Raw genomic sequence first — 22,821 nt, 5'->3', positions numbered from 1 at the left:
CAGTTGATCCTAACCGGCGTGCAAATGTTTTTGACGAGTTTGTTTGTGGCAGAAATGTGATGACTGTTAAAAGGGGGATGGGAGGTGGGATGCAAGGGATGATTGTCTCTAAAAGGTTACTGTGACTTTATGATGTTTGTGTGAAGAATAAAATGCAAATAAAGATTAAAGTTAAAGGGAGAGTGTGGTAGAGTGTTTGTAGCAGTTGGCAGGCAACGCTGCTATTTTCTTTTTTTTTAAAACTTTATTTTTGGTATTTGCAAAAAACAAAAACATAACATAACATAAATGGAAGTAACTATGCTTCTAGTCCTGGCTCCCCTTCCCCCCGTCCCCCACCCACCACCGGATTCACACCCGAGCCTAAGTTAGTAATAGTTCGCAGGCGATTGCATTGGTCGTGTTGGGACATGCGTCCATGGGACTCCTTTGGGGTTCTGGGGTTGCATTTCTGGAGGAGTCACTGACTTCAGTGGACAGCAAGTATGCGATATACAGGCCCCAGATGTCAGGTGGTCGAGCGTGCAGGGGCAATGACTTGATGAAGTTTGTTCCCGTGTCCTGGCAGTATGATATGTCTTGCAGCCACTGCTGCGTGTTCGGTGTGGGACCCTTTCCCCAAGACATTGCGATTCTTCTGCGTGCCAATAGTAGCAGCAGCCCTCCAAGTTTGCGCGTTGTGGGGGGAATGTGTTTGGTGAGACCCAATAGAGTGATCTTGGGCTCGGATCAATAGGTGTGTCTACTATTGCAGCCGTCTGTTCCAATATCGATGCCCAGAAATGTTGTATTGCTGGGCAGGCCCATGCGAGATGGAGGAAGTCCGCCGATGGTGCACAACAGCGGCCGCATTGTGGGGGGGGTGGAGGGGTAGAAGTGGTGGATTCTGGCAGGGGTATGGTATGCCTGATGGATGAATTTTAGGTGGATTAGTTTGTATCTTGTGTTTAGTGATACCTTCTGCGTTTGTGCTAGAATATAATCCCAATCTTCCTCTGGAATTGAGGTCTGGAGGGCTCTTTCCCATCTCACTTTTGATGTTGTCGGGTTCGGGGCTGTGTCTGTTATGAGGGATTTATATAGCATTGAGACAAGCTTACCCTCTCCTTGTGATTGGATGACCCCGTGGCGTAGTTGCCAAGTCGCAGGTTGTTGGGGAAATGAGGGTAGTATGGTTTGTAGGTTGCCTCTGAGGCGGAAGTAGATGAACGTGTCTAGGGCGGTGGAGGCTCTGTGAGTTTCGGCCTGTTGGGGGGTGAGGAAGTGCCCATCGACAAAGAGGTTGCCTAGGTTTTTAAATTTTAGCTTGTCTACCCAATTCAGGTAGACTTTCTCTGCAGTTAGAGGGACTCCGGGGATAAATTTTACCGGGACTAAGGGGGAGAACCTGGTCAGAATGTTGCATTTCAGTGCTATTTTTTTCGATATTGCTATGGTGGAGAGTACCGGGTTTAGGGATTAGTGCAGGGTTTGCGTCATGCCTAAAATAGCTGCTCTAAGCAGATTTGGGGATACCAAGGCTCGCTCTAGTTGGACATGGGGACGAATGAATTGCGTGGCGTACCAGTGCCCCAGGAATAGGGCTTGTGCCGCCCAGTAATAGCATTCTATGTCGGGGAGTGCCAATTCGCCTTTTTTTTCTGGTTGGATTAGCGTCTTGTAGGCTATTCTGGCTGGCGCCCAGAATAGTTCCAGGATTATGCTCCTCAGCTGTTGGAACTGTTTTTTGGGTACCAATAGAGGGAGGTTTACGAATAAGTAAAGAGGTTTGGGGAGTATCACCATTTTTACCAGCGATGCTCGGCCACATAGGGTGAACGGTAGGGATTTCCATCTGTCTACTTTCCCCTGTAGTCACTGGATTACTTTGCCGTAATTGTCTTGGAACAGGGTCTGATGGTCTCTGGCTAAGTGAATGCCTAGGTAGCGTACATTTGTGCGTTCCCATTTGAAGCCGTAATCATCTTGGAATTTGTGGGTCTCTGGATTGAGAGGGAATATAACTGACTTACTGTGATTGATCTTTAAGCCCGAGAAATTGCTGAATTTTAATATACCGTGAATTACTGGGTTTAGGTTTGTTGTCGGGTCGCGTATATAAAGGGCAATATCATCAGCGTATAGTGATATTATTAGTTTATGGGGACCGAAGGACAGACCTCTTTGTAAGTGCCTAGCTCGAAGATCAGAGGCAAGGGGCTCCATCACCAGTGCGAAGAGCAGGGCAGAAAGTGGGCACCCCTGCCTTGTTCCTCTCTGGAGGTTGATTGCCATCGATCTGGTTTTCCCTAGGATGATGTGGGAGCGGGGTTGATTATACAGCAGGGCTGTTAGTTGGAGGAACCTCTTACCAAGGCCCATTCTCTGAAGAATTTCAAAGAGAAATGGCCATTCAATGGAGTCAAATGCCTTTTCGGCGTCTAGAGGACCGCCACCGCTTGCTGTGAGGGATCTAGTGCCTCCAGGACCCCGAACATGCGTTTTATGCCAAACGTGGTATTGCGGCTTGGCACAAATCCGGCTTGGTCAGCTAGTACCAATGCGGGCATCAGGGGAATGAGTCTGGAAGCCAGGATCTTGGCCAATATTTTGTTATCTAAATTGATCAGAGATATTGGCCTGTATGAGCCGCATTCCTCTGGGGGTTTATCGGCTTTGTGTAGTAATAACATGTTCGCCTCTCGGAGGGTCGGGGGTAGTGATCCACTTCGAGTGCCTCCTCATAGACCTGTTGTAATGACGGGGTGAGAATGGGTGCAAACGCTTTGGAGAACTCGCCTATCAGCCCGTCGGGGCCAGGAGCCTTGGTGCTTGGTAGGTCTTTAATGGCCTGGAGGATTTCTTCTGTCGTGACTGGTGCGTTTAGGGGTTCCCTTAGCATGGCGTCCACCCAGTATAATTCTATTTCTGCTAAATAGTGGGACAGCTCCTCTTGGGTGGCATTGAAGTTGGTTCCATATAGGTTTTGGTAGAAAATGCTGAAAGTTTCTGCTATTTCTTGTTCGGTACACACTAGGGTGCCCTGGAGGTTTCGGATCTGCTCTATCTGTGTGGGTTTACGGTCTTCTGCTATCAGCCTTGCAAGAAGGGCGGCCGGTTTCTGACCCTCTCCGTATTGGCGGACTCGGTGGCCGTGTGATAGGAATTTTAGTTCTCTTTCAGCAGCCGCTCTGAACGTGTCGAGTTCGGTTTTTAGAGATGCTAGCAAATGAGATTCTGGCAAGTTTAATTGTAATTGCTCAAGCTCTTTCAGTCTAATCTCGCTCTGTGACAGTTCTCGTCTAATGAGTTTCAAGATACCTTGTTCTTTGGAGAGACATACCCCCCTGATGTAGCATTTCAGGGATTCCCAAAGGGTCCCGGCGGATGTCACTGAGCCCTGGTTGATTTCAAGGAAGGATGTGATTTCTGTACGGAGTTCATCGGCAAAGACCTGATCTTGCAGGGACCCGGGCTTAAACCTCCAGTGCCTCCTCCCGCCTGATGGGTCTGATGGGGTGTATTCGACCGTGACGGCTGAATGGTCGGACATGGATCTGGGCAGCATTTGGCTATTTGTCCATTGATCTTGGCTGTGTGCAGACACAAGGATGTAGTCCAGGCGAGAGCTAGTTTGGTGGACCCAGGAGTGGAAAGAGTAGTCTCAGGACCCGCCATGTTGGCGCCTCCAGATGTCCACGAAGTCATATGCCTTGCAGACTTTGAGAACCTGGAGAGCTGCTTTGGGGGTAGTTGTGGAAGTTGGGTGTGATCTGTCCTTCTGAGGGTCGAGAGTGGTGTTCATGTCCCCTGCCCATACAATTGTTGCGGATCTTATATCTCCCAGGTGTGTCATTACCCAATCAAAGTTATTGTATCCGTCTATATTCGGTCCGTAGGAGTTTATAATGATAAATTATGTGTTTTCCAGAGTCCTATGGACCAAAAGTGATCTCCCCTCTTCGAGCAGTTTGAATTTCAGAGTACTGTTTATTAGGATTGCCACTCCCCTGGCGTACGTGGAGTAGGACGCAAAATACCTGTGGCAACCCCAGTCACGGGCCCATCGGTTCTCAGTTCCAGGGAGAAGGTGAGTTTCTTGAACCAGGGCGATATCTACTTGTGTCTCCGGAGGTATTGTGTCATTTTCCTGGTTTTGGTCGGGTTATTGCCCCCTTTATTGTTCCACATGGCTAGTTTGAATGTTGTGGATAGTTGAATTTTGATCCGTTATTGGCTGGGATGTCGGACCTTTTTTGTCGAGTGATGCCCCAGTTATGTTGTTTATGAGTTCTCGTTTTCTTAGATGTGGGCCGGTTTTGGTGCTTCCGTTGGGTGTCTCCAGGAGGTGGCGGGGGGTGCGGAACTCTGGCAAGCACGTTTCCATAACATTAAACAGTTTTCCTCCCAACCATGGGCAACCCCCAACTCGCCCATCAGCTTTCCCCTCCCAACGTCCCCAAACATAATCTAGCTGCGCTTGGGGCGCTAGGGAACTTCCAATGTCCAGCGCACCTTAGACTCTAATGTGACTTTCTGAATCCGGGGGATCATTTCGAGCGGCGCAAGGCAGCTCGTTTCTGGGTATAGATGGGCTTCACGGTGGGTCTCCGTTTGCTCGTTCTCTCCTTTGTGGTCTTGGATTGTCGAAGTTTTGTTTGCGCCCCAGCCAATCAAGGAACAAATTTGCCTCCTCGGAAGTGTTGAAAAATTGTGACTTGCCGTCGTGTTGAGTTCGAAGTTTGGCTGGGTAGAGCATAGAATACAACATTTTGTTGTCCTGTAGTCAGCGTTTCACACCAGTGAATGTTCTGCGCTGTGCTTGGACCGAGGGGGAGAAATCGGGGAAAAAATTGGATGTTGTCTCCGTCATACTGCAAGTTTCCTTTCTCCCTTGCCAGGCGGAGAATTGTATCTCAGTCTTTATAATTGAGCAGTTTTGCTATTATTGGGCGGGGGCAACTCCAGGAATGGGTCGGCTGTTGGTTACCCTGTAAGCCCGCTCTACCACGAATAGGTTGGACAGCACTGGGCCTCCAAATAGCTCCTTGCATAGGTATTCAATAAAGACTTCAATTTTCCTCGTGGTTTGCTGATCTCTTACCCAAAGTACCCTGATGTTGTTCCAGCATGATCGGCCTTCGAGGTCCTCGTTTTTGGCCATGACAGCTTTCATTTGTGTTTCCAATGTTGTTACCCTGGCCATGGAGGACACATTATCCTCTACGTCGGAAATTCGTTGTTCAGCAGTGTCGAGCCTGTCCCCCTGTTTGTCCAGACGATGTTGTAGCTGGTCGACTTCGGTGGACAGGGAGTAAAGCTTGCTGTCTATGTTGCCAATCCCCGCTTTTAATTCGAGAAGGATTTCTTTAATGTCTGTGTCGTGAGGGGGTACATCATCCTGGGGCATGGCCTCTTCTGGGTTCTCTTGTCCCTCGTGTGCTTTTGGGGTATTAACTATGGTTCCAGCCTCGAATGTTATCTTCCGCTGAGAGAGCGCCTCCTCGGCGCTCAAAGTCAGCACTGTTTCTGCCAGCTTTGTCTCTGCCGAGGGGGCCGCCGAGTCGGGCCGCCTCCGCGGGTCACTGTGCAGTCCGGAGCTCGCCAGATCTTCCCTCGAGTGTGGTTGCCGCAGGCCGTCGCTCCGTGGTTCTAGGCTCTCGCGGGTGGCTCCGGGAGGGGCCGCAGGTCTTATGGCTGCCCTCCGGAGTTATATCTCCAGACTGCGTGTGATGCTGGTTTTTTACGCCCGCGACGCTGCGGGCCGCAGCCGATCGGGGCCTCCCCACTCCACTCCTCCACTCCGGCAGGGAGTCACAGAAGATTCCTCTGTCGTCGGGGGGTGACGGCTGGTGCGTCTTGAGTTGGGACGTCTATCCCACCGCTGGGGGGGTCGGATGGCCCCCGGATCCGCAAATTTTTGCAGGATTTAAAAGGTGCACTGTCGGAGCTCACACCAGAGCGGCCATCTTGGTTGCGCTCTAGCGCGCTCTAACGCTGCTATTTTCTATTGGAACTGGAGTATTTCCTTCCTGCCCATTGACGTGTCACTTCCTCGAGGCACTCAAAAACGGGATCCAGCTTCAAGTGCGCATGGAGTGAGGTAGTTTGCAGCAGTTGGCAGTTTGCAGGTTGCCAGTAGAGGTGGAAGCAACTCACATTATTGCAGAATGGTATTCACCATGTTTTTCTTTGTTGTCTGATTTTTTTGCTCAGTCAGATTTTTGCTGTCCTATATACCTTTCTGGCATGGCTAGGACTCGGTGAGTGCAATTGGATTTCTACTTCTTTGATTTCTGGATACATGTACGCTCTGAGAGGTTTAACTAAACCTACAGTCCCACCCTTGGATGAACTTGTGTTCGAGATGGCGCGGGCACTCCTGTTGTTCCCCATTCAAAGGGACGGTGAGAGGGGGGCTCTACTGGTATGAAAGGGAATGAAGAGGTCATGTGAGCAGGGCAGAGGAAACAGTTGAAAATTACCTATTTTTTGGGAAATGTGGCGGTATTGGAAGGCATCTCAAAGAGCGGAACTTGAATTGGCAGGGGGTCGACAACTGCAGTTGTACTGCCGCTTTCAATAACTAACTTGGAGATGTTAGAAACAATGGAGCAATATACGCCCGTAGGCAACATGTCACCATAGCGGGACAATACTCCACAAATGTTTTCAGAACGATATAGTGAAGACAGTGGTGACTCTATCTCCTCATATATCTCTACACCGGGTCCAAGGGCTCGAAAACCCTCCCACCCCAATTGGAGAGCTCTCAGCTGATAATGAAGGAAATTGATAAGATGGCCTTAATAGCTCTAAAGTAGGTTGTTTCTACGTCTTCTAATTTATGAGGATAGCAAAATGGAGGTGAAGCAGCATATGATTTTATTACAGGCACTTATCAATAAGTGGCAGAAAGCGCATAGTGATACTCAATTAAGGTCCTTAATGAACCTAGAATCAGGCGCGGGTAAATCTCACACAAGCCATTGCCATACTCCAGACTTCCTTTGACAATGTGCCGGGTCCAAATTATTTGCTTCACAAGTGAATGCAGTGGTAGGGCAGGTGGAGGGGACCACCAATAAAAAAAATTTGACTCATTTCAGTAGCGGGGTGGGGGGGGTAGAAAATTACTAAGAAAGACTAAAAAATACCAGCCCAGGTCAAGGGAGCAAACCTCAAAACATGAAATCCGTAAATGATAACAAGAGAACATCGCTAAACATTTTGAGAAACCTGACCATCCATGAAGCTTTTAAACAGACCGGTAATAGTAACAGACAGATGATGGGAGGACATTCCTCTGTAAAAGTTTTAGCAATCTGGAGGAGGTGGACAGTTGGGTAGGGAGCAAAAGCAAGTGTCACATTGTACTTATGTACAATGAGTGAGCACTGCAGGACTTTGACCAACCAAGAGAAATGTCTGTTGGTAGTGAGGGGATGAGTGCTGGGGATACCGAGCGTGAAGAAGGGAAATCATTTGGCAACACAAACTGAGTGGGCTGGTGTGAGTGTTGGATATATTACCCATACTTCCAGAACCCAAAAGACTCCTATTGGGGGTTCTGCATTTACATGCTTTAGTACAGGGAAGGTCGAAATAATGAGGGTGGTTTAATTAAAGCTGGCCCTATAGCACGGAAATTCAAACATATTACAAGTACCCCAAATAGCTTGATATAAATGAATATGGTATAGACTCAAGAGTGATTAGGGTATCACTTGGGGAGAATTTGGGGGTCGATGAGCACCGAACCAATCATAAATCTACTTTAGGCTATGAAAAAAGAGGGTGAGTTGAAATGAAGGCGGTCCAGGTTAACCCTGCAAGTCCTTCACCGAAGTGTCCCTGGGCCATCCAGTGGACTGACCAGCTGGACCCTTGGGTACCGTGCAGTAGCGTCACTATTTCGAGTTTCGGCCTGAGTCTTTGGGGAATACCAGCGTATCCAATAAAGCACCTTTCTACCAAACTTCACCAAACCAGCACCTTTGCGTAGTGAGATAAGAGGGTGTGTCGTACTGCGTGAGTTGGGTGCCCATGCATCACTGTGCGACAGTGACGGTCACTGAAGGCGGTTTTCCTGTCTTCCTTCCAGTGTTCTGAGGCCTGCTGCATCCATGTTTTCTTCATTCTTCAACCGAATCGAGAGTAGTTTATTTTTATTTCAAAATCGTCCTGGTGGAAGTCAATGCTAAATCTTGCATTGTTACAAATTACCTCTGACGCCAGAATTATTGAACATCTTCCCAACATAACTTACCCTCACTCCCCCTCCTCCCCTCCCTCTGTTCGTCTTAGCCTACAACCCTTCTCCTCTTCATTCATGTATGGCTCTTGCGTTATTCTAACAACCGTCAGTGCTATGTTGTAACAGCTTTGTAGCCCTCCTGTCCTATGTTGTACCACTAAAATGCATTGCACTTGCCCATTCTGAATATACCACTGCCTATAAGGAAATGTTATTCTCTGTTTAGTCGTTCACCCTGCCTGCGTTGAAGTGCTTTGGAACACTTGTTAAGTGTGTAGGCGCTATGTAAATGACCAATAAATAAATAGACAGCTCCTGTCCCATACCGGACTTCTGTCAGCACCCGTAGCGCCTGTGCATCTCCAAATCAAACCTCTGACAACCACCTCTAGACTTGCCAAGTCTGGACCAAAACCGAACTAAGCACGGTGAGTAGCGAAGTCACTTACCGATGGCTCTTTGTTCATCCAAATGCATTCACACACGGAAGTCTATTTTAGTCTTTATTTTGGTTTGGGTAGTATCCGCTTCCTAAATCCCTCCAAAAGTTGGTAACAGCTTTGTTCACCATAGCAAATCCTCTCCTAACTTTTGGAACCCGTTTCAGCTCTTCAGAATGTTTACACCCTATCTTTTTCCTGCATCCTAAGAAGTAATTTGTGAGCTTTACACATGACGAGTGCTTTTGCGCAGGCATTGAACATTGAGCACATTAATTCCATTCATTTTAGGGCTGGACATATAAAGTTAGGGTTGCCATCTCTGAAGGTCGTCTGTGCTATAAAAGTTATTCACTCTTTTCCTTTACAGGTATTAGTGGAGTTACTAACTTTCTCACACTGACTCCAGGGACTCTATGTATATATATTACATAGTGTGCTGCTTGTGTGTTGTTTTACTATTGCATTTCATGATTCACTTGTGTTGTTTTTGGTCCTAAAATAAATAGTGTATTTTTGTATACTGCAAATTGTAATTCTTGGTGTTTTACTGTGTGTGCTCATTGAAGGCCCCTGATCACTCTCATCCCTCCTGAGTTTTAGCCTTGACTGCTCTCCAAGCCTATATGAATTGGTCTGGCTATCTTCCCAGAAGTGTTTCCATGTTCATTTAACAAGGGTGGCCTCCTAAACATATGTCCACCAGGCACGAGGGGCTCCAGGCTTGGGCTGGAGAGGACGAAAGCCCTCCCACTTTGAGGCAGCAGTCATAAATAAGCTGTGAGGCCCAGGCCAGGCTCAGACCACAAAAATCTGTCACATTTGTCACCTGGAGAGCGGTGGATTTACTTACTTTTAAACTTACTTTTAAACTTTAAAACTAAGTAAATACACTGTTCTCTGAGGTGAGGAAATGGTCTTTTACTGTGACTGCGGCATCAGCAAACGCGCTGAGGACAAAAGCCTGCCCAGGGGATGATATCAATAGACCCCCTACGTGGAAGCTAAAGGCTTGATGGCTGGGCTCAGTGGTTAGTTGGCCCATGCCCCCAATGATTAGCATTCCTCTGTGCATCTCCATAGCCGGTGAGATGCAGAGGCGTAGACAGGGAAGGGTCTGAGAGGGTCCAGGGGGAAAAAGTTAAGGAAAGAAAGGGTTTTTGTTTGTGTGTATGTGCAGATTGTATGCCTCTACATATGTATGCATCCATGCATGCATGTGAAGGTGTTCGTAAGTGCGTGTATTTATGTTTTTACATGAGGGGGTGTCTGTAAGTGCATGCATATGAATGTAGGCAGTGTGAATGGTGCGAGTGCGCATATGAATGAGAATGCCGTGTGAATATTATGGGTGCTTGTGTGAATGACAGAAGCTGTATGGGTGTTTGTGTTTGTGTGTGTGTGCGCAGGAATTGGAGCATGAACATTATTTGCCAGGAGCATGGTATGTTTTACTGGCATTTTTGGGCAAAGCAAATCCAATTTGAGTGCTACTATGTGAAGGAGGGGTTGCAGTAGGGGGCGAGTACTGCAGTGGGGCTGGCTGGGATCTACTGTGGCATTTAAATTTGTTCTCGTATTAAGGATAAAGCCAGCTTTGTCAGTTTTCTCACATGGGGGAGGGCATGTTTCCTTACTATGGCATGGCATTGTTTTATGGGTGTTAAGGTCAAAGTCAACATGATAAGTGTTCTTACATAGAAGAATATAAGAAGTTCAAAAAGGATATCTTGGCCTCTAGCCCTGGTCTCCCTATCGCTGACACCTATTCCAGCGCTTCCTCCAGTCAGACCCTCCCTGACATCCTCTTTTTCGTTCCTTCACCAGGAACTCTGTGCTCTGTCCTGTCTCCTCCTCTCCCATTAATATTGGCACCTGCTGGGAAGTTCTCATGGCTTCATTTGATTCCTTAAAGTCATCATTAATGTCTACCTTAATGGCACTGTCATGGTCCAAGGCCCTAAGGCCAATCTCCTCCTCTTTGATAGGCGGTTCCCTCGCCTCATCAATTTCCTTTCATCTCCTGCTGTCCCCTCCTCTCCCCCCTTGGCTACCTTGCCCTCTCTGTCCTCCTCCTCAGCCCCTCCAAGGGCTCCCTCTCCTCCACAGGGTATACCTCTGATTTGTACTCCTCCCGGAAGGTCTTTAAGGTTGGCAACCTTCTTCATCTTACCACTCTCAACTCTCGCTCTGCTGCCAAACACTCCTCTGACATCTGCCACCTCCTTGAAGAACTTGACCTCGAGGTCCTCGGTCTTACCGAGACATGGTTCATGGCTAGCTCTGTCACAAGCTTTGACACTCTCCTCCTTGATGGCAACAAGATCCTCTCTGCACCCAGATCCTCCCGGTCTGGAGGTGGTGTAGCATTGATCTTTCCTAAGTGGATTCCAACCTCTATCATTCCCACTCAGACTTACTCCTCTTTTGAATGCCTTGTCTTCCGGCTCTCTCTCTCTCTCGTTGCCATTCTCTTACTGTGGCAACTATCTACCAGCCTCCTGGTCAAATCACCTAATTTCTCTCTGAGCGGATGGACCCCTCCTCCTCCCTCCTGGCCTCAACCACTCAACTTCTCCTTCTTGGTGGCCTCAATATACATCTAGACTCTCCTTGTTCCTCCTCTGTACTCTTCCGTGACCTCTGTGACTCCCTCTTCCTTTATATCCTCCCCTCTGGCCCAACTCACTTTGCAGGGCCCACACTTGATGTCTTGATCTCCTCTGACTTCCCCCTCTCCAACCCTCTGGCCACTCCTCTCTCCTGGAGCGATCGCTCCCTCCTTTCCTCTCATCTCTCCTTCTCCTCACCCCAGGCCAAGTCTACCCCAACACTGCCACCTACCTTCTCCCCCACCACCTCTGGCTGACTCACATCCTGACACAGCCCTGTCTTTGCTCTACTCTTCCATGTCTGATACTTTTGATGCTCTTGCCCCTGTCATGAGGATCCGTTTGAAGCCCAAAGCCAAGTGCAATTCTTTGTTATGACTCTGACCTCACTACACATGAACGTAAGTGTAGGGCAGCTGAGAGGAAATGAACGGCCACTTGCTCATCCTCTGACAAACTGGCCTGTCACCTGTTACAAAGGCAATACTGACTCTCTGTCCACACCAAGAAGAGATCCCACATCCAAGCATGTGTCTCTGTGGCATCTAACAACTCGGTCAAACCCTTTAAAATCTGCAAGAGCTGGCCAAGCCTGCTGCAGTCTCTAGCCCTCCTGTTGCCTCCCAGGCTCTTTGCAATGCCCTTGTCTCTCACTTTATCTTAAAACCCAAGACATCCTGTCCACCCTCTCCCTCCCTTCTCTCCCCACTACTTCTGTGAACTGTGACCCTCCTTCAGCCACCGCCCCACCCTCTTTCTCATCCTTTCCTTTTTTCTCTCCTGATGAGGTCACTAGACAAGTCCGATCTATGAAAGCCTCGTCAAAAATGGAAGGTTCATCCCTGTTCCTCTAAAGCCATCAAGGACCACATCGACACCCTCGCTCTGGCCCTTGTTGATTTCTGCAACATCTCCTTTGCCTCAGGAGCCTTTCCCTCCCCTCTGAACCACTCTCTAGTTGCATCCTCTTCTCAAGAAACCCACAGCTAATCCTTTTTGTCCGGCTATCGCCCAATTTTCATTACTCCTTTTCTGGGCAAACCCCTGGAAAAGCTGGCCATCTAGCAACTTAACCTTCATTCTGATTCTGTTGGCTGTCTCCATGACCTCGTTTTAGAGATGCCAGAAGCACGGAAACTGCTCTCCTGAACATCTGTGAAGATCTGCTCTCCAACCTTGACTCTAACATTCCCTCTGTCCTCATCCTACTCGATCTCTCTTCTGACTTCGAGATGGTCAACCATACCATCCTGCTCAACTGTCTCTGTGACAACCTGGTTATCACTGATCAGGCACTGGCCTGGCTGAAGCTTTTCTCTCTGATCGACCCTCCCAGGTCCAACTTGGGTCATTTCTTTCATCTGTCTCCCTTTCTACCTGTGGTGTTCTCCAGGGGTTTAGCCTCTCCCCCTGGCTCTTCAACCAATACCTGACAACTCTCGCCATCCACATTGCCATTTTCTGCTCCAACTTCCAGTGTTATGCTGACGACACTCAACTCATTTTCAGGCTTCCCTCTGCCACCTCCTCTCCTTCTCTCATCTCTGACTACCTATCTGCCATTCAGGATTGTTGTGCCACCAATGATCTCTGCCTGAATGCCAGCAAGACTGAGATTCTCCTCATTGGCATACCTTCACCCTCCTTTCCCCTCACTCTCTGGCTGGCCTCCATTGGCCCTCCTCCTACCCCCACCTGTGAGGCTAAGAACCGCAGGGTCATCTTTAATTCCTTGCTTTCCTTCTCTGCCCACATCTCTCATGTCTCTTAAAAGTTAAACTTCCTACTGCACCTCCTCAGAGGTACTCTGCCTTTCCTCTCCTTCCCCTAGAAGCTCACTGTCTCCCGATCCCTGGTTCTCTCTAGGTTGGACTATTGTAACAACCTCTTTCTAAATCTACCTGCCTCTACCCTCTGCCCTTTGCAACTCATGCAGAACAGAACTGCAAGACTTGTCCTTGGCCGCAATCCCTGGGATCGTATCTCTCCAGCCCTGAAATCTCTCCACTGGCTCCCAGTGGATGCAAGGATTAAATGCAAAACCCTTTGCATTGTCCACAAGGCTTTCTGGTGCCTGGGTCCTTAATACCTTCAGCTGTCCCTCCGGAAATTCCTTCCCTCTCGAACTCTTCGCTCCTCTACCTCTAACACCATTAGGGTCAGTCGTTTTTCAAAAACATTAGCTGAGGGTAGATCTCTGTCTTCGGCTGGGGCTTCCCTCTGGAACAGCCTCCCTGCCACTCTGAAATTCGAGGAGAACCATCTCTGGTTGCGGAAGCACCTCAAGACCCTCCTCTTTGCTTCTGCCTTCGTCCTCCCTCTCCCCTGCTGATCTTCTCTCTCTCTGCACTGTGCACCTGGCCTACCATCTGACTTCCGGGCCAAGGTACCTGCTCACCCTGCCACCCACCCTCACTGCCTCCGGGCAATCCCTTGCAATCCCAGGGGTCTGTATCTGTAACCATACAGCCCCCCCCTCTTTTTCCTGCACTTATCAGACATACCCTGTCTGCTGCCTTAAACCCAGCACTTGCCACTTGCTGGCTACACTACCACTGTGTGTTTCCTTTGATTATATATTTATTTTATTTTTTATCTGTTTCCCCTTGCTCCGCACTCTCCACTTCTCCCCCTTCCTTGCACTTTTCCCCTTTCCCTCTCCCATGCACTTGTGCGTTCTCAATGTCTCTGGGCCTAGTAAGATCATTGTTTTTGTTCTCCCTTGTTCCCCTCCCTTGCCTCGCCACGCTCTGAAACACTTGTGTACGAGAGCGATACAAATAAAATATCAATACATAGGTGGGGTGAGGGGCATTTGTGCAGCCCGCAAAGGAATGTTTTCTTATTGTTGCATGACATTTTCTACTGGCATTAGGGGGCAAATACAACATGAGTATTCTTATACGAGGGATTTGTGTATTGAAAATGATTTGTTATTTTTCTAGCGCTTTCGCCAAATCACTGTACAGAGTGCATTTTTGTGTAAAATGATCACCCGGCTGGGTCCTAATGTGGCATTGAATTGTGTACTCGCATTAAGGGATAAAGCCAGCATTGTGAGTGTTCTTAAATAGGAGAGGGCATGTTTCCTTACTGTGGCATTGTTTTACTGGTGTTAAGGTCAATGTCAACATGATAAGTGTTCTTACATAGATGCAATGTTTTCTTACTGTTGCATGACATTTTTTACTGCCATTAGGTGGAAAATACAACATGAGTGTTCTTATATGAGGGATTTGTGTAATGATAGTGATGTGTTATTTTTATAACGCTCTAGCCAAAGCACTGTACAGAGAACATATTTACATGAAACGATCACCCAACTGAAGTCGGTAGCGATTTATCGACCTCAGAAGGATACAAGTCTGAGGTGGCTTTGTTGGGATTTGAACCTGCAATTTGCATATCACACACAGACTGCAGCAGTGAGGGCCCAACCCGCTTAGCTATCCTACCAGCTAGCCAGCAAGGGCATGTTTTCTTACAGTGGCATGGCTTTTCTTTTGTTGAAATTCTTTTTTTTTTGTTTGCACAAGTACAACTTATAATCAAACATTTCCATACTCCAGCTGGAGGCTGTTGTAACATGTGCATATGTTTGTATTTTGAACAGCACCTCCTTTCAAATGAACTCAGTCCCCCTTCTCCTCCCCGGCGGGTTGAACATCAGCGATTACAATGACACTTCCACATTATCGGGTGTCTTTGGGAATCAAATCAACAATGTTAAAGTCCCCTGGGCCCATGTGCCTCCCCCCCAATTGACTTGTACTTCACCTGGTCTCAGGTCCCCCCATTCCGACCATACCCTTTTATGCACAGGTCATTTACATTTATGGCTGTGAACCATACTTCTTCAGGAACAGAGCCCATTCCATTTCCCTTGATGGCTGCAAGTTGTGGGTGGCCCTTGTGATGTTCTCCATCTCATATCTCCCATGCTTTAAGCTTGTTCACTCAGTAGCTCCAAGCCTTTCCGCTTTATTACCATTCACACATTGGCCACCAAGAGTAGAAAGTGCGGCATGTGCGGTAGATGTGCCCACCCTTCCTCTCCCTCTTCTACAATAAACCGCACCAGCAAAGAGTTACCGACTCTATCATTTCTGTCCAGGTCCCTAACCCATCCTAACACCTCCTTCCAAAAACTCAGTATTCTTAGGCATGTCCACCACATGGCTGTGTTTTTCTTTTTTTAACTGGCACTAAGGCAAAGCCAAAAAGAGCATGTTCTTGCATGGAGCTACGGCATATATTGGCAAAGCCACCATGAACATTTTTTTTTCTTTTTTTATTTATAGTTGTTTTGAGAGGATCTGAGGTACTCCAATGTTGCACACTGGTGTAGTGCCAGAATTATAATAACACAGAAACACTGTGATCTTTGATCGCTTAGTAATTTTATATCACCAGCTATGCAAATAATATGGAAACAATCACTGCCACTGTTTTAAATGCTTCCAATACTGAAAATTAAGAAAGATATGTCGGGAAAAAGGGGTATCTAACTCTGGTACCAAAGCTGAGTTAATCCAAAAGATTGTAAATTGGCAAAATGATAGGATTGTACCTCTGCCCTCTAGTGATTGTGCAGAAGGTGCTGGGGCTGCTCCCTCTAACAGTGAAGGTGTCACTGGTGCTGCCATTCTGAAGGAGAGGAGGAGAAGGATGATAACCGTTTAATTTTCTATCTGTGCCCTCTGAGGCTGAAGCCATGCTGGACCTTGGGAGAAAGAAGTTTATGCTCAGAGAGAAAGTGCCTGAGTTCACCGTGGACACGCTTGAGTGGGAGAAGATAGAGAGGTAGAAAGACAGGGAACATCAATTGGAGCTTGTCAAGTTACAAGCAACCAATGGTTCCATCAGAGGGTGTGTGAATGGATCAGGGCCCTCTTTTCGCCCTAGGTTTCCTAAAGATCTGCTCAGTGTGTATGATGAAAGGAATGACATCATGGACTGGCTGACTGCATTTAAGTATGCGTGTTAGGTGCAAGAAATAGTGGATGCTGATAAGATTGCATGGTTGCTCAGTCGACTACCTCCCTCTGGTAGCAGTGCTATTGTGGAAATGTGAAAGGGTGACAGAAAAGACGTTGCGAAATTAAAGCAAACTCTCATCCTAAAGTTTGGGAAGAGTCCTGCCCAATACTTGAAGAGATCTAGTGGGTACAGAAAGAAAGAAGTTACTACTTGGTTCATATCTAAATCCTTCAAAGACTTGATTGTTTGCATGGAAGGTTATCAGGTCACCACTGTTGATGCCTTTGGTTATTCTTGAGCACATATTTCCCTGAGCTAAAGCAGCATTTGGCTGGCTCTAAGGAGTAAGATGATCATGAGAAATTGGCCAGTGCAGCTGACTTGTGGGTATCCCACAGTGTGTCCCATAAGTACAAGCCTGCTTCTAGTAAGCAGGAGGAGGGAAAGAAGCAGAAAGAGAAAGAGGATGGGTCATCTGAAAAATGTCACTCCCAAAAGGGCAACAAAACATTTAAGAAGGGTAAATCACATGAACAAGTACAGGGTAGTGAGACAAACCTTCTCAAGTGCAACTCTAGTTACTCTATGCTTCCATATGTCCCAAGACCCACTGGATCTTATGTGTCTTGTGGAGCAAGTTACCATGTGAAGGGGGACCCCAGATGTAAGGTCAAAACCTTGGGGGTCCACTATGCGAATATGGCCTTCTCGCATGATGTGGAAGAAATAATCACAGGGGCATCCTTCTCTTCAGATTCCTTCCCCTTTGGGATAGGATCTAAAGTAGTCTTAGTTTCCCTGGGATCATGGGAACCTAGAGTAGCTGAGGCATATGCTTCCATCTCTGATATCACAAAGCATCACTTTAAGGATAGTGCACTAGTGTAGACACCCCTGCCCTTAAGGACACTGTGGGTGGCCTGCGGAACTGTGGTGGATTCCACATTGGTAAACGCAGAGCTCCTCTGATGCCCACCAAGTTGGCTGATGGACTCACTCTCAAGTTCCCAATTATGCCTGTTACTCTAGCTGTGAATGGTGGAGTAGTTCAGATACCTGTGAGTGTACAGAGGCAAGTCCCTGGGAACAATCTGCTGGGAAATGACCTCAAAGACTTAGGTCTTGTGGGGGATATAGCAGAACAGCCCTGTGCTATGTCTCAGACCAAGGCTGCCCTGGCCATGTCCGAAGCTATGCCTAAGCCAAAGGGGAAACATAAGGCTAAAGGAGTCACGAAACCAAAAAGAGGGAAAGAGACCTTTTCCACTAGTCCACCTGCCCCTGAATCTGACAAGGAAAAGTTGCTGCTTGAAAGTCTCCACTCCGATGACCACACTGAACTACAGACTTTACTTTTAGAAGGGGTCCTAATAGGAAAGGGTTTAGTAAGGGCCAACCTGAGTGCCCATCTTTAGAAGGCCTGAGGAGGAAGGCCTGTTCTCAGCTTGAGGGTGAATCACCTGGGAAACACAGATTTTATGGGGAAGGTGGGCTCCTGTATATTGAGCCCACAATGTCCACTGATGGAGACAATAGGAGGTTGGTGGTTCCTCTTCAAGTGTGTCAGTCCTGGGTTCTACTGGGAAACCCTCCTGTGACTCCTCCACACCCCTATCCTCCAAGGAGTAGGATTGGGTCTCAGATGTGTCTCTTCTCCGTATTCTCTTCTCCTTTGTGATCTTCTTCTTCTTGTCGTGTAGGTAAGGACGAGCTCCACCGGAGGCCACCTTGACAGGATATGAATTCCTGACCAAATGGAGCCCCGGGGAGCCAGCCTCAAGGAGCAGGGGAAAAAGCTTCTAGGCACCAAAAAACCCTGCAGTATTCTTGTGTCCGTTGATAATTCAGGATAGTACGTGCGATGACAAAAATAGGATTCCTCAAGGAAAGATGGAAGTCTCTGAACAGTTCAAGCAGGCAATATTACAGTGGTTCACCCGCTGTGCTGGAGTGGCTATACAGCAGGAAGAATGAGGAGTAATATCCAAAAGGAAAAGAGGGGAGATATAAACCAAATCAGTATGGAAAAAAGCGATTAAACAGAACGCCAGAGTGTCTACAGCGGGTGCAGAGGCACAGAACAGAACAAGGAAGGAAGATCCGGAGAGCGGAACAGTCCGGTAAGTGAAAGTAAACAGAAGCAGAACACAGAGCAGCGCAAAGCCGAGGAAAGTACAAGTAAGGTAAGACGTACCGATAGAGTGGCGGTATCAGCCGAGTCGAAAACTCAGATGAATCCAAAGAGTGGGAACAGAGCCAAGGGAAATTTAGATATCTAACTGAGCAAAGAGAGGATTAGAAAACAAAAAAGAGGACTGAGAGACTGCCGAAGACAGAAAAGTGGAACAATACTGCGAGGGGTGCAGCAGCGGTGTACCAGGTAAAACGAGATACGATGCACTGAGCAGGAAGCATGGCTGTTAGTTATGGCAATGCTGTGTGAGACCGCAGCCATGATAGTAGGAGACTAGACCTCTAAAGTAGCTTACTGTTGTGATCGCCTCGTATCACTTCCATCAGGGTTTCTGATGCATTTTACATTGTTACCACAATCTCCAAGGCTGCCGCATGACAAAGTGAGACCCCTCCTCCTGCAGTTGACACATTATGTCCCCTTTGCAGGTCATCCTGGGATCAAGAAGACCAAGGGGAGATTAACCATGAATGTCTACTGGCCCAAGATAGGGGTCCGGATATAATGGCACTGCAGGAGTTGTGCCACTTGCCAGATATCTGGAAAGAGTGGCTCAAAATTCCAGGCTCCACTGGAACCACTGCCTGTAGTGGGTGTACCATTTGAGAGTGTAGGGATTGACATTGTAAGCCCGTTGACCCTCCAACATCCTTTGGCAGCAGGTTTATTCTGGTGTTGGTTGACCATGCCACCCGTTACCCTGAAGCAATCCCAATCAAGACAGTAACTGCCAAAACAGTTGCAGAATTATTTGGCATATTCACTAGGGTTGACTTCCCTAAAGAAGTTGTCTCTGGCAGAGGCAGCAATGCTATGTCTAAGTATATACAAGTCATGTGGAAGGAGTGTGGGTCTCCTATATATTTACATCTGCTTATCATCCACAGACAAATGGCTTAGTTGAGAGGTTTTCACAAACACCCGAGAGACTAGAGGAAATATTTCTCTAGACCACGTGTGAGCAGCCCTCTACAATTTGGTACAATATAATGTATTCACCGGGTCACTTGTTTCCCCTTATTCCATTCGTGTCTGCAACTTGTATGTGTTGTTAATCATTAAATCTTCTCATACCCATTTAAAGTATCAAAAATATCAATGTATTCGTTTTTTTATGTATAAAACATAGCGTCATAAAAGTGCATACACTTTTGTGTCAAACGTGCATACATCAATATAAAACAAATTATACAATTTTCAAACCATTGATAATGTACTTCAACAATATACTGTGGTCTTTTTAGTTCATCAATGTTTTCATTCTCTCATTAAATTAATTTATAATATGGATCTGTGGTCAGAACCTTCTGTAATTGAGCCGGCACACCCTAGTCCTTTTCACTTTCACCCATCAGTCTTTACTCCACTCATTCCAAACTTTCATACTGCATCCACAAACACTCCCAACATGTTTCTTTCCTTAGACTTTTATCACTACTATTAGGAAATTCATCAGGGGTAAAGCCGCATTCAATTGCAATGTACAATACAATGACATCTTCTTAGAATCATAAGGGGATCACCATCTTGTCCCTCCCTTACTTCCTCTCTTCCGGCTAAGACACCGAATGGATATCTGTGGGAAACAAGTAAAGGACAATCGACTTTTAGTGTTCGACATATCCTGGTTGTATGTATCTTTAAATACAACTTGCTATGCTTAACATCACAGCAGGAGGGAACCATTAACTTATTAACTCCTCCTTATTCACCTTTCAATGGCGCAACCCCACTTGGTAGTACTGACAGGTTTCACATGTATTATTTTCTTAGGTCTTCTTATTTCTATATCTAAATCTCTTTACCATTTCTTTAAACCATGTTCTAATCTAGGTTCCATCATGTCCCAGAGATCCTTTTTAGTTTATTCTCAATATTATGTTAGCAAGACACCCATATTTTGGTCAGTTCTCATTTTACCTCAATATCCTATTTCAAACCTGTGTCGAGATCAGTCTTTTCTTTGCACACGAGTATGTTATGGTTCTGCTTATGTCACACAAGGTAATCCCTCGATGGTTCTAGCCATTCAAGTGCACCATTCCCGCAAAACCTATGCAAAGTGACAAACATGCACCGTTTAAAATAGAAATGTTCTTAACATGAATTGCAATAGTTGTCCTTCAGTTCTAAAACAACCACTCTACTGCTCTTACCCGTGTCTCCAATTTTATATCTCCGTTTCTATTCTGTTGGCTCAACAAGCCAGCTCTGGAGTTTGCCCGCCTTTGTCAGGTTGCTCCCAATGTCCTCACCTTCCTTGTGCTACAAGGGACATGAAGAAAAACCAGGTGAAAACACTATCATTTTTTCTCTCAAATTTTGTTGTCACTTATATATTTATTAAGTTGTTAATTGGTATTGTCACTCTTGAAAGGCTATTGTATCTAAGGAGCATATAGCGGCTTACCAATGGGGAACAGTTTCTTATTTCTGTCTTTAAGAAAATGAGTCTTGCAGTACTTAGTGTTCAGGCTCCTGCTTTTTACTTGGGACCTCATGTTTCCAATTATCTGGTATAGCTAGGTCCATCAGCTATTCAGCTGCAAAACAAAAAACAACAACACCAACAGGTGTAGAGGGGCGGTATGGGCATATGTATACAAATATCCTGCTCTTCTCCTTACGATTCGTATCAATTCAATTAAAGTCCGCCTCATGTTTTCTATTGTAATGCTGCCCATAGTGCCTTACCTGAGTTCTCTTGTAGAGCTCCTTGTGCGTCTTCCTTCTCGCCTGGTATCCCTTTGCCAGTCACATATCTTTGACTCGGCCTCGACTTCCTGCTTTTGTACTCGTCACTGGTCTCACTTGACCATTCCATCACGTGATTTCCAACGCTATGATCGGGTGCCTTTTACTATTTCAAGCGCCAGAGTAGAAATGCTGCCTTTGGCCCCCCTACTTGGCTCCAGTATGCCGCGGGTCCCTTCGCTGCATGTCCACGGTGTCCCTTCATGTTTTACACCCCGCATTGTAATTATTACACATGTGGCATTGGCCCTCTCTGACTGGCTTTATTATCACTCTGGCGGACACAGGTAAGTGCACCACTAAGTAGTACTTTTGCTGTCGTGAATTTCTTAAGTCAATTTCTTTACTGTGTCTGTGTTTCAACTGTATTGGTATAAATGCCAGTACATCGTGGTCATTTTTTATGATGGCCATCTTTATATACTTTTAGTTTTAACTTCTCGCCACTCACTACTTTATTACATCTATCATCTCCTCACATTGGATAGATTCAGGGATCTCTCAAAGGTCTTTTTTTTCATTATCAACTACTTCCCTACTTGTACATTGATTTTTAGATATTGTTTGTAGAGCTGAATATGAGCTACACAATGATATAACCAATGTGGTATCCAATGCCCATGGTTGTCATATCTTTAATTCTCAAGACAGCATTGGATTTTGCCTAATTCCACAGTCAACACCAAATGCCCAGACTTTATTAGGCGGCACTCTTCTACATCTTATACTGTCAGAAAACTCAATCTATTCGGATGGACTAGGCATCCCACTGGATGTCTTCCTGAGTTGTCAGTTACACACAGGTCGACCCTGACGCCCAGTGTTGAGCAAATTATTCGATTTTACTATTCTGCTCTTTCATTTAGTCCCACATCAGCGCTATTGGTTAGAAAAATTAGTTCTTTTTCTTTCAGGATTAGTTTTTTTTCTGTCTAAGTTGATGTCATTACTATTCTTTACCTGATAGACTACAGACCACCTAAGGTCTTCCACTCTATGTATATTTTCTATAAAGTGTCCTACCAGTGGAGCTGAGTGCACTCTGTTCTTTATGCAACTTTTGTGTTCAATTATCCGAGTTTTGACCTTTCTTTCCGTTTTCCCTATGAATAGTTTATTGCAAGGGCACCAGATAACGTACACCACAAATTTGGAGTTACAATTTGTTAGTACTTTTTGTTTCCACAGGGTATCAAGGCCCAGGTTTATTTCTGTTGTTTTCTTTGTCTGTTCGCAGCAGCTACAGGATCCATATGGATAATGTCCCTCTGGTCTTCTTAAACCCCATATTTCTGTAAGTGTTGGTTGCGCTTGTGTCTGTTTTGTATTATCATTGTGCCAGATCTGATCCTTAATAGATCTGCTCTTCCGGAAGGCAATGAGTGGTCTTTCAAGGGGTACTTTCCCTTTCTCAAGTATTCTCCAGTTGCGGTGAATAATCTACCGAACCCGATTGGAGAGGTTACTGTATGTAATGACAAAGACTAAATTGTCTTTATTTTTGGCTTTAGGTGTTTGCTCTAGAATCGCTTCCCAATGGTTATTATCAGCTCTTTTCATGGCATTTTGGTCAAGTTCACTGGGTACGCTCTTTCATGCAGGCTA

Source organism: Ambystoma mexicanum, chromosome 3q, assembly GCF_040938575.1.
Source record: "Ambystoma mexicanum isolate Mex_15411 chromosome 3q, UKY_AmexF1_1, whole genome shotgun sequence".
NCBI classification, from domain to species: Eukaryota; Metazoa; Chordata; class Amphibia; order Caudata; family Ambystomatidae; genus Ambystoma; species Ambystoma mexicanum.
The sequence above is the reverse complement of the archived record's forward strand: the minus strand, read 5'-3'. Positions refer to the sequence as shown.